The following is a 17,576-nucleotide window of genomic DNA, read 5'->3' as shown; positions in this document are numbered from 1 at the left end:
GAGGGTCTAATTTATTAGACCTTTTAACTGAAATTTTAATATATATGGCATGGAAAAGAAATATGACTTGATAAAAAACATAAGATACCAAGTAAAGAGAACAGACGTGTTCAACAAGGATGATTCCCATCAGCTCGTTGTCGAGTATTTCGGATAACAAGGGTTCAGGTACCGAGGCTAGATGAAACGTGTCGGATGTTAGACCTGGTAGACGACTCTTTATGGCGCCTAACCATAAATATCAAGAAGACCCGAAATCGTGGAATTTTTTTCAATTCCTTAAGAGTCGGAAACGCACATGTTTTATCAGCGTGATAAGTTCCTAGCTGGAAGAGTGAGTTCCAGTTCCTAGAGAAGAGTTCCCACCCAGATATTCTCAGCGAATCGGGCTCCAGAAAAGGGTTTTTGGGACCAGCCTTGTCCACCACCACCGTTTTTGAAAATAAGAAGAATAGAGTATTGTTGAGAGAAAGTATTGAATTGAATGAGCATTAATTGAAGTATTATTGAAAGCATAGAATTCCTGTCTACATTAGCCAGTCTAGACTTTTCGTTAATAGTAAATACATGCGATTTGAATCATAATGCTTTTCCCATGACCTATTAAGTAATATATTTTAAATGTATATATATATATATATATATATATATATATATATATATATATATATATATATGCATGTATTCTTTATTATCAATTTCTTTATATCAAAACTACTCGTCTTTGGGTATTAATTTATTCAAGGAAGAAATAAAATAAAATGTATTCAATTTACAACCTTGTTTTCTCTCCCACATCTCAACAATTTCCTTCAAGGGTGATACTCTGATTATAGCAACCCTCCAACTGTTTGATACCATTTTTGTAGTACGATTTGTCCTTTGGTTCAAAATAGGCTTCAGTTTCGGTGACCACCTCTTCATTCGACGAAAATCTCTTCCCAGCGAGCATTATTTTCAGATCTGAGAACAGGAAATAGTCGCTGGGGGCCAGATCTGGAGAATACGGTCGATAAGGAAGCAATTCGAAGCCCAATTCATGGATTTTTTCCATCGTTTTCACTGACTTGTGGCACGGTGCATTGTCTTGGTGAAGCAACACTTCCTTTTTCTTCAAATGCGGCCGTTTTTCGGCAATTTCGTCCTTTAAACGGTCCAATAACGCTATGTAATAGTCGCTATTGATGATCCTTCCCTTTTCAAGGCAGTCAATGAAAATTATTCTATGCACATCCCAAAATACAGACCCCATAAACTTGCCAGCCGACTGTTGCGTTTTCCCACGCTTTGGTAGCGGGTTCATCGTGTGCAGTCCACTCGGATGACTATCGATTGGACTTCGGAGTGGAACGAAAAAAATTCATCTTCACACACTGCTCCGAATCATCAACTTGTCGTTGTTTTTGGTCAAAAATGAGCTCGCGCGGCACCCAGCTTGCACAGAGCTTTCTTGTACCCCAATAATCCTGAATCATATGATGTACACGTTCAGTTGATATCTAAATAGGGTGTCTGTTATTTCATTCAATTTCAATTTACTATTGATTGATTTTCCTGTGGCAATGTCCGGAGACTCGACATCAAGTCAAGTTTTTGCTTCAACTGCATTTTTCCCTTCAAAAAGCAATATTTTATCAACACGCGAAATTCCTTTTTATGCATTTTTTTCTCAATAAAAGTTACTTCACTCAAAATGCTATAATTCACAAACTAATGATCCGACAGCTGTCAAACTTATACACGCTTTTTTTTAGGGTTAGGGCTAACTAAAAAGCATATGGATTTAATTCTAGTAGCGCCATCTATGTGTCAGGTCGGGGACTTTTCAATTTTTATATGGGTTATCGATAACTTTGATAAAAAGTTTAAAAAGATGGGATAACAAAAGCTCAGAACTAACAAAATCGTCATGGAATATTTGTATGGAGGTTGCAATCGATTACATTTGATGTATCTGAGTCAAAAAGTAGTTGTTAAACAGGCAAGTATGTGAAAAAAAAACTGCAAACAGCAATAAACAAAGAACGTTTAGTTTTTCCAGAGTAGAAATCAGTAGAAAGATGAGAAAAAGTTGTGGTTAGAGATGTACAGTTGTTTGAAAACCTATTTTTCTGATATTATTTTTAATATAATCTAGATTTATTTAATTCATGTTCCAGATTTTTCAAATGTTCACTTGCGTACTTACATTTTTACACGATCTCAAAATATCCGAATTAAGTATAATAGAAATTCATGTAGCTCTTCTTTATTTAATTGGTTTTCAAGAATTTTTAATATTTCTTTGAATAGATATGTACATTATTACCTCGAAATATTTGCATATCTTTATTCCAATCTCAACATTTTGATTATGTACCAGTATCCCCATACTACCTTTCCTTTTATGTAATACGTTAATTACTTTAATAAACTTGTTACCTACTCTCATGTATACTTGTTGTAGATCTTTATTTTTGTTTTTACAAATATACCTATTAGAGGACATCATAAATTTACTTGAATAAGCTATGTCTTAAAATTCGTTTATAACATACGTTGGTTTTTCCGTAGTAGGCATTTAATTGTAACTAAGAATTTGAACATGATAAACCACATTTAATTATAGAAAATATAGCAGGACAGCTTCAAAAAATGGTTCAAAAATGCCTCAAAATAGATTAACAGTTCCATTGATTAGCAAGCTTTACACATTAGCGTCTTATAAATTATGGGATTATTCACCGAATGCTATATGAAAAAAAAATCTGTTGCTAACATTGATGATGATTATCTTTAAACATAATTAGGATATAGATCAATGAGCATCACTCAGAGCAATTAAGACTTGTTGATAATAAGCTCATAGCTTGTAGTATTTTTATGGATCATGAAGTTATATAGTATTATAGATGTAATATAGTATATGGTTTGAATAAAATCTAGTACAGTACAGAGCACTGAATGATATAAACAGCCAGAAATAACTCAAACGACAATGAGTGCTAATATAGAACGTGTCAATGGTCAACACGAGAGATGGAATCTCTCAGAAAGTCAATTTAAAGGCTATTCTAGAACATACAGGTCACATAAATGATAAAGAGTAAACATTACTTTATAGCCAAAACTGTAGTTGTTACTAAAATAGAATAAAATCATTTTATCATTAGTAATGGGTATCGTCTACGGACGTTTACAAAGGTCTACTTTACCTTTTTAAAGATGAATGGGGCAGTGTATTATAAAGTATGCTTCTATTCGTAATTTGACTAAATATAATACTGGCAGAGTAGTCACAGAGCTATAGTTAAAAATAACATTTATTTATTCTAAGAAGTGAATCATTGTTGTTTGTATTGATATATATTTAGTTCGACGTTTACTCTATGTATGTTACTAATTATACTGATATAATAACAATCCTCCAGTGTATGATCAAGTTGTGCGTTGTGGCAGTCATTAATTTACGTTTAAATCAATAATATTAATACAAATATTTCTTGCTGTTGTATTCGTAATTGCAGTCGGGCTAAGTTTAATTGAGCTTAAATATCCAAAACCTTAAATTTACCATCCTACAATCATTCAAGTCGCTGAAGAAAAAATTATACAGTTATATTTTTAGACGTAGACAAGATTTAAATAGAAGGACTAACGGACAAAAAAGGAAATTGTTAACGAACAGAATTCCGAAGCTCTTACATTTCAAGCAGGATTAAAAAAAATTATTTCATTATTACATTGTAATTAGTCGTTTCCGACTAACCTACAATTTGTCTTTATGATAACTTAAATCTAGATATATAACCAGGAGGACCCATCGGCCCTATCTCAGTCTCTGGTGAAATAATGTTTATACATGTCACAGCTGTATTTTTTATTATATGCACCTCACTACACAACACTACACAAAACCAGATGGTTTGATTATTTTGTGTCTGCGTCCTGTTCTGGTGGTATCGAAAAGCTGCAATACTTTAATATTCTCATGAGAATGGAGTCTTTCCTCATGCCCCCTTGCAGTTTTCTTGATTTCTTGACTGACCGGGTGGGTATCTGAAGGTCTCGATGTAGGCAATCTGTCTTATAGTATACCCACATCTAACATCCCCATAATTGAACTCCGTATGTCCATATAGGTTTCAGTATTTGCTTATATAATAGCAATTTATTATGTACCGATAATTGTGATTTTGTTCCAATTAGCTAGTACATTTTCCTATATTTAAATTCCAGTTCGTTCGATAGTATTATTTAATGTTATTGGTGCTTGTACGGTCTGATTGTAGGTGAACTGCACATGCACAGATTTACTTTCATTAATTTTTATTTTCCAAGCATGTGTCCAATTATTTATATTGTCACTTGCCTGTTGTAATTTTCGTGAGTCTTCTTCACGATGGTCTCCGACAGCTATAATCGCAGTATCAACAGCAAATGTAGCCATCGTAATATTCTGCATTTGTGGCATATCACAAGTGTAGAGTAGATAAAGCATTAGCCCCAGTGCACTTCCTTGTGGTACACCTACTTTAGTTTCTTTTATTGTAGAGTAAGCTTCTTCTTTTTTGACTCTAAACATTCTAGTTGTAATGTACGATGTTAATTCTTCTCGGTGTGTTGTTTAGGCAACATTTTCTATAGTTTATGAACAAGACCTTCATGCCAAACTTTATCGAAGGCTTGTGCTACATCTAAGAATATAGCTGAACATACTTTTTCACTTTCGTAGACTTTTTCAATAACATCTGTTATTCTGTGAACCTGGCCAATAGTTGAATGCTTGTTAATAAACCCAAACTGGTGTGTTGGTATTAGGTATAGTATTCTTTTCAACTGACTTCTTAGGTTTTGGAATCATTATAATTTCCGCCATCTTCCATATGCCTGGGACATATTTTAATCAAAATGCTGTATCAAGTTGGTGAGTTTTATAATTCCTTTTCTTGGTAGTTTTTGCAGTAATTCTCCTGTTATTAAATCGTAGCCTGGTAATATCCTGGCGTTAATGTTAGTTTCAATAACTTTGGTTAGCTCTTTCAGCGTGACTAATTCAATCATCGAATTTTCAGCTTCTATGTCCGGCAAATTATATTCAATATTGGTTTCGTTTGGTTTGAAAGTTTTTTCTAGAAATTGAGCAAATGCTTCTGTTTTTTTGCTGATTGTCACGTGCCCAATTCCCGCATAGGTCTCTTATAGATTTCAAGCACGATGATTTAGATGCAAATGAAAAGAAGCTTGCTAAACAATGAATAATGAATAGCAAGAGTGAAAATAAATATTATTAGAGTTAGTCTCGATGTAAATTACGATTAGAATGGATAGATGGTCGCAGTAGATACAATTTTCATAGCCAGGCAAACAGAATTTTAGTCACATATTTACACGCTACAAAAATCTTCTTTTTTGGAGTGCAGGTAATGAAATCGCGATGTTGAAATAGTTCGAAATGCACTGAAATTTGATGAAAAATGAAATTTCCCTCTCTTTTTGAGCTGAGTTTGAGAGTTTGAGCAGAATTTTCGACTGGTAGATCTTGCAATTCATTGCCTTTGAATTGAACATGAATATTGAACTTTTTTGGTACTCCAGGTCATTTTTTATCATTAACAACAAATTAATAACTTTAAAGTCGCTTAAACTAAGTGTAACAATGGAATCAGTGTCATACATCTCATTGTATTAAATTATAAATGTATTAAAATAAAAGAAATAGAATAAAATGTCGTTTAAAAGGTACCTTCGCCATTTTGTCCTTTATATTTAAAACCATTTATTTCACGTTCTTAATTAATTGCGTTGTTAGATGATAGAATTATTTACACTGCACCCATTGTTTAATGCGGCCTCCAAATTATGACCCTCGGCTAAACAACAATTCGCAAATCGTACCAATTGGCGACTGACCAACTTGGAGATCTTCCATGTTGGATTTATCCAAAGTGGTTTGCGATGGCAGGAACATTCTAGCTTATAAATCAAAACAATAACCTCGTTAACAGAAATACCTATGTCCTAAGAGGATTTGAAACCGAAATGTTTTAGTGGCGATGTTAGTCAGGCTTTTTTGATATCATTGGATCGACGAGATATCATTTCGATATATCCCCAGTTTTTCAAATCCGATGTTAGTAATGTCTGAAAGCTATTATCTACAACTCTGCTAAAATAATTTAACAAATGAACTAAATTTCTCTTTTCTTGAGAATCATTTCGTGAGAGATAACAAATCTTATAAGTTTAATATTTTCTCTTACTGATTCCGTTTGTCATCAAAATCATAAGTCTTTATACTTTCAACGAAATACTCAAGAATTATCTTTGCTGTACGGGATCTTTATCACAATGTAGCAACATAATTCCTTTTGATGCTGCTTTATTGTACATGTTAAGAGAACCGTTTTCAATACGTTATACCTTTTACCGGGAAATGTCGCCTACTTTTTGTTTAGATGGTCTTATTTTCAACATCTTATTACAAATTGATACAAAAAACAATTGGGTTTACAGTAGAACAGTCAAATTATTCCTGAAGTTTACACGACTTGATTTCTTACAATTAGAAATATGTATAACAATCCCATTAGCACATTGGCCAGTCTTTTTTATTTTACTGCGGCTCCCTTAACTATTTCAAAACTTGTTACTCTACTCTACATAACTCTCTTACGCATTCATATCTTTTCGAAAATCACTATAAACTATTATTTATAAAATATTTTTAATACCAAAATTGAACCCACTCCAAAAAATAAATAAGAAACTTTCTAAAAGGTAAAAAATAATCAAATTCAGATTTTTAATAAAAATAAACGTTTTAAAATAAAATATGTACATCATAATCGCTGAATAACTAAATAAAAATAAACAGAAACCTATAACTTATCTACTATACCTACCTAAACCTATTTAACCATTTACAATATTATTTTAACTGCTACCAACTGATCAGTTTGAAGTCGATACAAGGGTCCAATTGGATTTGTTTTGTTCGTAATTTAATGTTGTGTATATGACACAAAATTATATTATTATTTTTGTATTGTATAGCTGGATTGAACCTCTGCGTTTCAGCTGAAACTTCTAACCATTATACCGTAGAATCAATTGCCTACAATATTTCTACGGTATCTCACATAGTATGGTTAGTGTTTAAATAGCAAACAATGGTTTCTGCACTGAACGACTTCAGATGCTCCATTACATCAGCTCAGCAATAACATTATACCCAAATATCTGATTATTTTAGATAAAGAATATGTGAAAACTCTGTACGTGCCTTTGAAATAGAGTGTTACCCTCGATTTCCCCCCTACTCCCCAAATATTTTGAAAATAGGTCCATAATTGATTGAGAAATCAGCGAACATCTTCATTAAAAAACATACAGTCAAAAATAGAATCTCCTCCTTTTTTGAAGTCGGTTAAAATGATCTTGTTGTCACTCTATTTTTTTAGATAACAGATGGTTATCTCATGACTTATTTCTGAAAACCTCTCACGCGAATAGAACAAAGTAACATGACAAGAACAAGTAAAAGAGGTTATTTAACAAATCGTCTATATCATCAATCCATGTTCATCAAAAGCTGGCATTCAGGGAAAGTGTCTGATTCTAAACTAATATGTTACCCTTGGTGCTCTATTCGGACTACAGATAATGGCAATCCCTTATCTTTCAGATAATGCGCTATGATTAAATAATCAAAATAAATATAAAAATATTTAATTGCAATGATAATAAAATAATTCTAACGATTCGCTGCCATCTAAAGGTCGATTTTGCCACAGAGTTTATGTAGAATTCGTTCAGACTTCTAGACTTCTTCTTCTAAATTTCTGAACTGTTTCACAGATTTAATACTATCTTGGAGAGAAACATGCAGAATTTACTTTAAGCGTAGCACTTGAGACTTTAGGAAAGACTTTAGGCTAACTGAGGTGTCAGACAGAAACAGTATTCCAGTCTTGGAGTCATACAGAAGGTTTAGTGTTTGGCAAAAGAGCTGGATTTTAGCCTTGCAATATTTCTTCTCGTCAGTCTGAGATGACACTTTTTCTCGATTTTCTTTTCTCACAATAGGTAAGTTGTCACTTCTTTGGCTTTTTATTCTGAAGTCATAGAGTTCTGCAACGCGAACTCTATCTTGATGAATGCAAGAATCCTCATCACTGGACATCATATTGGTCAAGAAGTTAATACCATATCGAACGCCATTTGAATATATTTAGTTTTAGTATAGTTTTTAAGTTTTTTAGTTCACCCTAACCCTCGAAAGATGCGTGGATAAAATTGACAGCTGGCCGATCATTAGTTTGTGAATTATAGCATTTTGAGTGAAGCAACTTTTGTTATTGTGAAAAAAAAATGGATAAAAAGCAATTTCGCGTGTTGATAAAATTTTTGAAGGTAAAAAATACAGTTGGAGCAAAAACTTGGTTTGATGCCGAGTTTCCGGACACTGCCATAGGAAAAATTAACCATCACGGATTGGTATGCTAAGTTTAGACGTGGTGAAATGATCACCGAAGACGCTGAATGCAGTGGACGCCCAAAAGTGGTTGTTACCGACGAAAACATTAAAAAACTCACAAAATAATTTTGAATGACCGTAAATTGAAATTGAATGAAATAGCAGACACTCTAAAGATATCATCTGGACGTGTACATCATATCATTCACGAATATTTGAGTATGAGAAAGCTCTGTGCAAAACCACGATGAACCCGCTCCAAAGCGTGGGAAAGCGGCAAGTAGGTAGTCGGCTGGCAATGTTATGGCGTCTGTATTTTGGGATGCGCATGGAATAATTTTCGTTAACTACCTTGAAAAAGGAAGGGCCGCAACTATTACATAGCGTTATTGGACCGTTTGAAGGACGAAATCGCTGTAAAATGGCCGCAGTTGAAGAAAAAGTAAGTGTTTCTTCGCCAAGGCAATGCACCGTGTCACAAGTCAGTGAAAACAATGGCAAAAATCAATCAATTGGGCTTCGAATTGCTTCTTCATCCACCGTATTCTCCAGATCTGGACCCCAACGACTATATCCTGTTTTCAGATCTCAAAAGAATGCTCGCTGGGAAGAAATTTTCGCCGAATGAAGAGGTGATCGCCGAAACTGAGGTGTATTTTGAAGCGAAGGACAAATCGTACTACAAAAATGGTATCGAAAAGTTGGAAGGTCATTATAATCAGTGTAATCTACCCTTGAAAGGAATTATGTTGAATAAAAAAGACTAACTTTACCAAAAAAAAAATGTACTTTATTATGGTAGGCTGGGGACTTTTCAGTTGATCTGTTACTGAGTAACCATTTGTTTTGTATGAAACCAAATTTTTTCAATTTTAATAATTGTAACTTGGTCATTATACCAGTAATCTAGCTATTGGTAATAATTAAGCTTCTTGGCAAAACCGCTAGATTAGCCATAAATATCATTATTACTAAATAAATAATCCTATAATGTTTTGGGATGTATTTAGAGCAAGTTAATATCTGGATTTAATTCATTTTAAAAGCCTGATTACTATTAGTACTGCTTGAGTGTACGAAGCAGCAGTACGCAAAATTATAATTCCCATTTATTAGTGGGACGAGAAAGCAACTAAAACGACATTATATTCGGCTTAACCTAACGACTTGCCCTAACTGTAACACCTATTTGTCGAAAATAAATCTGCTCTAATTGGTGTTTGATCTCCAACGACCATTTCAAATTTTCTCCCTGTCGTGTCATTATCATCGTAAACGGCCCGTTTTCTGAGTAGTCCAATGGCAATAGGAGTAGCAACGTGCAAAACTGTAAACCGACGATTTTTCGACGTTTTTTTTTTTCGGCTTATTTGTTCTAATTACGATATTGGCGGTTCAGATTCGGGAAAAAAAATCGAAATTATCCGTGTTAAAAAACAGTAAACAAGGATAATTTTGCGCCGACCTAGATTCGTTACTCGACTCGATGAAAAATGTAAAGTTTTTATGATAATCCGAAACGGTTCTGGGTATATTTGTTTTTTTTTTCTCTCGCGTTTCTCGCCTTTCTCCTACACCTACCTATTTTTTATCTCACTTCTTATTTCCGTATCATTAATCTGTTAATTCGTATTCACGTTAAACTTTTTAAAGTATATGTTTATAAATAAGTTACGTTTTGTGTAGGTATGCAATAATTAGACTATCCACAGTAAGAGTGAATTGACGTCATCAAGATGTAGAATATATTGACTATTGCAATTAGTAAATTCATTTTAATACCAGACAATATACGCCTTCTCATTTTATTCTAGTTAAAAAGAGATACAATGTTGTCTGATAAGTTCGAACTTCGCAATCGAATCAGCCTACAAAAGTCGTCCGGTTGTCAAATGTCTGCAAAATTATTTAAAACGTTGGTGATCAGAGGTGATCGTAGCTGCAAGGGAAAAAAACAGCCTTTCTCCTACACCTACCTTTTTTTTTATCTTACTTCTTATTTCCGTATCATTAATCTGGTAATTCGTATTCACGTAAAACTTTTGAAAGTATATGTTTATAAATAAGTTACGTTTTGTGTGGGTATGCAATATTTAGACTATCCACAGTAATAGTGAATTTACGTCATCAAGATGTAGAATGTATTGACTATTGCAATTAGTAAATTCATTTTAATACCAGACAATATAGGCCTTCTCATTTTATTCTAGTTAAAAAGAGATACAATGTTGTCTGATAAGTTCGAACTTCGCAATCGAATCAGCCTACAAAAGTCGTCCGGTTGTTAAAAGTCTGCAAAATTATTTAAAACGTTGGTGATCAGAGGTGATCGTAGCTGCAAGGGAAAAAAACAGCCTTCTCCTACACCTACCTTTTTTTTTATCTTACTTCTTATTTCCGTATCATTAATCTGGTAATTCGTATTCACGTAAAACTTTTGAAAGTATATGTTTATAAATAAGTTACGTTTTGTGTGGGTATGCAATATTTAGACTATCCACAGTAATAGTGAATTTACGTCATCAAGATGTAGAATGTATTGACTATTGCAATTAGTAAATTCATTTTAATACCGGACAATATAGGCCTTCTCATTTTATTCTAGTTAAAAAGAGATACAATGTTTTCTGATAAGTTCGAACTTCGCAATCGAATCAGCCTACAAAAGTCGTCCGGTTGTCAAATGTCTGCAAAATTATTTAAAACGTTGGTGATCAGAGTTGTAAACTGGAAAGCGTTGTATTGGTGCTTTGCTTGTTTCGATTAATTTCTAATCGCTGCTTAATATTTTTTGGTGATTCTGGATGAAAATGCCGAGGCCAAAAAAATACCAGTCAGAAACATATTACACCTCTCATCAATAGCTTCGAACAGAAACGAGGGAGTGGGGGCTTACCACTAAACACGCATCCCAGAGGTAAGTATTAATACTTTCAAATAATAAGCTGATTGGGTTATTATTGGAGACATTTTTATTGTGTTTCAGCTGCACTGCATATCAGTATGGTCACTAAGAAATCTCCCAAATTAAAGGGAAACAATATAATTTTGCATGCACTGAAAATAATGTATCTATAGTCTATTCAAAGTTTTTTTAGCAATGCCTCATGGATATTTGTCACCTCGAAACATTGCAATGTTGCCGAATCAACTCTGAGTTTTACTTCAGTTTGGTTTTGACATACAAGAAAACACTAATCCAAATAAAATAATTGAACAAAAATGTTATCAAATATAATTTATTTTAACATTATAGTATATCTGAAAACTACAATTAATTATACAGCCACAATAATTTATAGGTAACAGTTAAAACCTCTTAATACGATTGCATTAAACAATTTTGCATAGGTCTGACAAAGGGATGGCGGCAGGTTCTACATATTACATAAAAACCGACAAACGTTATTTTAGCCCTTTCATTATTTTGATAAATGTAAATCGCTTCATAAAATATGATATCATTTCGTTTGAAAATGTCGAAAACAATAGATAGTCAAAGTCAGAAATTGATTGCGGCTTTTTAATAAAATATTTCGATAGAAATATTTTATTAAATATATTCAAAAAGAACGATATAATGGAGGCCCCCTTTTGCCTATAATTTAGTAGTTGATATTTAATAATTGAAATCCTTAAATTTTATTGAAAATGCTTTTAGCGGGTTGCTGCCGCGCTAAATATTTATTTGAGTACTGTGAATAACATCGCTTACAAAATGAAGAATAATACGTTAGATTCTCTCAAAAAAAAGCACCTACATAGAACGAATCGGGTGACGAATCTTAACCATCTTGATATTGGCCCTATTCGAGACCTAATTCTAATTCTAAAAAAGATGTCGAGGACCGAATCCGACAATCTACGTGCGCGAGAACTTTTTTAACTTCGGTGATCCTTTGTGATAGTGACATTTCAAATTATGTGCTCTCTTGTTTCTTGATTTTTTGTGATAGTGACACTTTACTGCTAAGTGCGCGAGAACCTTTCTCACTTTGATTAATTACAATTTACTTTACTGCTAAGTGCGCGAGAACTTTTCTCACTTTGATCAATTATAATTTACGAAACCGAGGAGAAGATGACCTGACTTAGGTCGTCGCAGTCAATTAAATGTGCGAAGAGCTGCGCCACGTGCTAACCGCACTGATGACCAGATGACAGATCTTTTGCGCTCTTTAGTTTCTGCGATTGATTGGAAATGATTCTAAGTACTTCTTATCCAACATTCAGAAATATAACAGCTGTTTCCAGATGACATCATTTGGCACTACACATATTATACAGGATAATTTCATGCCCACTTTCTCAGACTTGACCCATAATTGCATGCAGTAGTTATCAAACACATGCTACATGGACCTTGCGGAGTTTTCAACTATAATTCGCCCTGTATGGTTGACGGCAAGTGTTCCAAGCGATACCCAAGAGATCTGATTGCTGAAACCATAACGGGAAGTAATGGATACCCATTGTATCGTCGGCGATCAGTTGCGGACAATGGACGATCGGTAGTTGCGAAGGTAAGAGAACAAAATGTTCGTGCCATACTCGCCAATATTATCCAAAGCTTTTGAGACTCACATCAATATGAAATATTGTAACACTGAAGTCGATAAAGTACATACGTAAATATGTTAACAAAGCTGCGCAACATTAATCAACCTCGAATGTGCAATGGAACAAGACTAGCTGTGAAAAAGATGATGAATAACGCCACCGAGGCAACAATCATAAAGGGCAAATACGAAGGAGAGGATGTCTTGACCCCGCGTATACCGATGATTCCAACGGATTTACCATTTCATTTTAAAAGTTTACATTTTCAGTACGTCTGGCCTTTCGGATGACCATAAATAAATCTCAAGACCAGTTGGAAGTTTGTGGAATCAACTTGGGGTTTCCCTGTTTTGCGCATGGACAATTATACGTCGCGTGTTCGCGCGTCCGACGACCATTGTAGGGATGCTCGTCGGGTCGGTCAGACGGTCGAAATATGTGGCTGACGCTGCGATTATTTGTCAGAACACTCACTACTATTTTTGGAAGGAATTTGCACGATAACTGAAAACACTGGTTGAAGAACTACTGTTTATTTTAATATTAAATTATTCATGTGGTCGACGGGAGAATTGACAGGATATTAGGTTAGGTAGAGGAAATACGGTAGCGCTGTGGAGGTGGTACTATTACAAGGGAATCGAGAAAAGAAAAGAGAACGAGACGTCGTCGTGATGGTCTTTTATACCCTGGAACTGCATGGTAACAATCCACCGGCAATGCCAACCTTTGTACTTGTTGATGGTGAATTCGTGGTGGCCTAAAGGGTCGTGGCGGTCGCCACACCGTCATCTTTGTTTATTTACGCACCACAAAACAAAACAAAAAATATAGTTTATCAGAAAGCTTTAAATTGATTAATAAACTGTATCATAACTGTGTGTGTCTGTAAATATTTAATTGAAATCTTATAAATTGTCAGTATTTCTGGAAAGCTCTGTTTTTTAAGCATGAAATATCATGTCCAAATTAATATTAAAAATTTATTCATACCGAGCATTTTTTTATTAATTACGGATTATTAGGTCTTTTATTTATCGAATGAGGCAGTATGAAGTCTACCGGGTCAACCAGTATATTATAATTTAACAAAGGAAGCTGTTGGAGACTAAAAATGAATTCAATAGAACGCAATTTCCTGGTGGATATTATATAGTAATTCTATAGGATATTTACATTAAATACATCATCTTAACATTCATTTATTATCCCCATTAGACGTAACTGTATATTATTTAGTTTGGTATGTTAACAAGTCAAAATACAAGACACCAGGAAAAATGCCATAGTCATTAATCACCCGCCGCTTTGTCTTTACCATTTAGTTTCTTTTCCTCGAAAATAAAACCTACTGACATAGGTTAACAGCGTCGTCGTAGCGTTATATTAATTCTACAAAGAAAATAACATTGCTTCCTTAGTACAAAATACAACAAACGTTATAATATGTAAAGTTTGATTGTTGATAACGGACGTTGATTAATGAATGTGGTAATTTAGATGACTGCCTAATTAACACTGACATGGTTAGTTAATTGTATTATATATAGATGATACACAATTTGTATAATATCAACTGAACGAAAGACCTATTTGGTATCAAACAAATTATTTCTCTTTATTATAAAACAGACGCCCGCTAATTTGAACCATATGTAGTTCATATTATCGAAAGGTTTACTATAGCGAACGTGATAACGAACGAATACGAGGGTAACTATTTATATTTCGGGAAGAGGAAAAAAAACAAATAGTTAAGCTGCGAATATATTTTTATTGTTTTTCAAAATACTCGCCATGATGATCGATACACTTTTGCATACGCTTAAACCAGTTTTCAAAGCATTTATTCCATTCCGAATGGGGTATCTTCAAAACATGATTTTCGAACGCTTCAATGGCTTTTTCGGGAGATGAAAATGATAAAACCAATTATTGATCAATATGTTTTAAGGAAATAATATTCTACGATTGATCAGGTTCACAGAGTCATCGATGTTACCGAAAAATCATTAGAAAATAAAATTTGTTTTGCAGTATTCTCAGATATTACTAAAGTTTTCCATAAAGTTTGGCATGAGGATATAAATCATAAGATAACAAATACCTTTCCCTGACTAATATTACATTTTAGAGTAATATACAACTGACCAATCCTTCAGAGTTAAACAAGAAGTACATAAACAAGTTTTTGCTTTACCAACAAGTCTTGAAACCAATATGGAATTATGGTGTTCAACTCTGGGGTTGTACCAGCCAAGGCAATAGAAATATTATACAGATATTCCAAAAGAAAGTTCTGTGATATATTGTTGATGCTCCATGGTGCATTCGAAATGACAATTTGCATAAAGATTTGAAGGTAAAAACTGTCGATAATGTTATCGATAACTATGCCCAACGACATGAACGGAGGCTCAATCAGCACATCAATGTTAAGGATTTCAAGTTTTTTTTAAAGTTTAGTTTAAAACCGTTGCAAATTATGATAAAAACAAATAGTCCAACAGTGCGGTTGAAAAGTCCCCGGCCTGACACATAGATGCCGTTATTAGAATTAATTCTAGATGTTTTTTAGTTAGCGCTAACCCTCAAAAGATGCGTGTATAAATTTGATAGCTGTCAGATCATTATTTTGTGAATTATAGCATTTTGAGTGAAGCAACTTTTGTAATTATGAAAAAAATAGATAAAAAGGAATTTTGCGTGTTGATAATATATTGATTTTTAAAGGGAAAAAATACAGTTGAAGCAAAAACTTGGCTTGATACCAAATTTCCGGACACTACCCCAGTAAAATCAACTATCAAGGATTAGTATGCTAAATTTAGACGTGGTGAAATGAGCACCAAAGACTGTGAACGCAGTGGACGCACAAAAGAGGTTGTTACCGGCGAAATCATTAAAAAATTAACAAAATTATTTTGAATGACAGTAAACTGAAATCCAATGGAATAGCAGACATTCTAAACATATCAACTGACCGTGTAGATCATATCATCCACTAATATTTGGGTATGAGAAAGCTCTGTGCAAAGTGGATGCCGCGCAAACACACTTTTGACCAAAAACAACGAGTTAATGATTCGGAGCAGTGCCTGAAGATGATCAAGCCTAATAAACCCAAGTTTTTGTGTCGATATGTGACAATGGATGACATGCTCCACTATTTTACTCTGAAGTCCAATCGACAGTCATTTAAGTGGACTGCACACGATAAACTCTCTCCAAAACGTGGGAAAACGTTACAATCGGCTGGCAAGGTTATGGCGTCTGTATTTTGGGATGCGCATGACATAATTTTCATTGGCTACCTTGTAAATGGAAGGACCATCAACAGCGTTTATTACAAACCGTTGTTGGAGGGTTTGAAGGACGAAATCGCCGAAAAACCGCCGCATGTGAAGAAAAATAAAGTGCTGCTTCACCAAGACAATACACCGTGTCACAAGTCAGTAAAAACGATGGTAAAAATCCATGAATTGGGTTTCGAATAGCTTCTTCATCCACCGTATTCTCCAGATTTCGCCCCAGTGACTACTTCCTGTTCTCAGATCTCAAAAAAATGCTCGCTGGGAAGAAATTTTCGTCGATTGAAGAGGTGATCACTAAAACTTAGGCATATTTTGAAGCAAAAGACAAATCGTACTGAAAAAATAGTATCGAAAAGTTGGAGGGTCGCTATAATCAGTGTATCACCCTTGAAGAGAATTATGTTGAATAAACAAAAACTAATTTTGCCAAAAAATGTGTTTTACTATGGTAGGCTTGGGACTTTTCAATTTACCCATTAAACTATATTTATTCTTAACGAAAATGAAATGTAATGATTACTCAAACCTTAAAGAACAAATCTGTAATACTGAAAGTTATCGTTTATGTATGTATGCTTTTAATAAAAAAGATATATAAATAGACTATCAAAAAATGTCTATACAGTTAAAAGAATACAAGAAACAGTTAACTCTTAAACCGATATTTTATGATGATCTTCAAGGTAAATATTTTGAGCGGCAGTGTCGAAATAAGTATCGACTATCTATTTCAACCACCTGACTGTTCTGTCAATCGTTGGCGCTTCTACGAATTTAAACAAATTTCGAAAGGGTGCATATGCATTTTAGATCAATGAGATTTTGACCGTATCGAATTTTAGAGTCGTCTCCTCACCGCTAATTTGTACGTACTTTTCCCATTCCTTTATTAAAATCTTTAATTACCCATTTAAGGTGATTTATCATTTTTTAAAAGTATTTCTTTTTTCCAGATCTTTAAATGCTTTGTAGTTTTTTTGTAAAATTAGTGTTTTCAATCGCTTCATTTTGCAGAGGGTTGCCTTCGATATTTCATTTCTTTGCCACTGTGTCACTCCCAGCCTAATGCAACTTCTATTATTTTCGCTTTATCACTTAGTTTTAAGCATTTTCTTTTATATTCATGCCGGTATTTGGCGTTGCTTCAAAGATCTTTGATAGTCTATCTATGATAAAATAATCATATAAAGTTAATTTTGAAAAATAAATAAGGGATAACAATATAATGATAAGAGGATATCACA

General features: G+C 33.8%; 1 protein-coding gene across 1 annotated transcript in view; it reads left to right on the top strand.

Annotated features, from left to right (window-relative positions):
• Nucleotides 1-17,576, top strand: part of LOC143204063 (uncharacterized) — a 115,370-nt gene that overhangs the window by 20,908 nt on the left and 76,886 nt on the right. The window lies entirely within an intron of this gene.

This window comes from Rhynchophorus ferrugineus, unplaced genomic scaffold, assembly GCF_030347505.1.
Source record: "Rhynchophorus ferrugineus isolate W39M unplaced genomic scaffold, kcgeb_rfMv2 rfM10, whole genome shotgun sequence".
NCBI classification, from domain to species: Eukaryota; Metazoa; Arthropoda; class Insecta; order Coleoptera; family Curculionidae; genus Rhynchophorus; species Rhynchophorus ferrugineus.
Note: the sequence above shows the minus strand (reverse complement) of the source record. Positions and strands in the feature narration are given on the sequence as shown.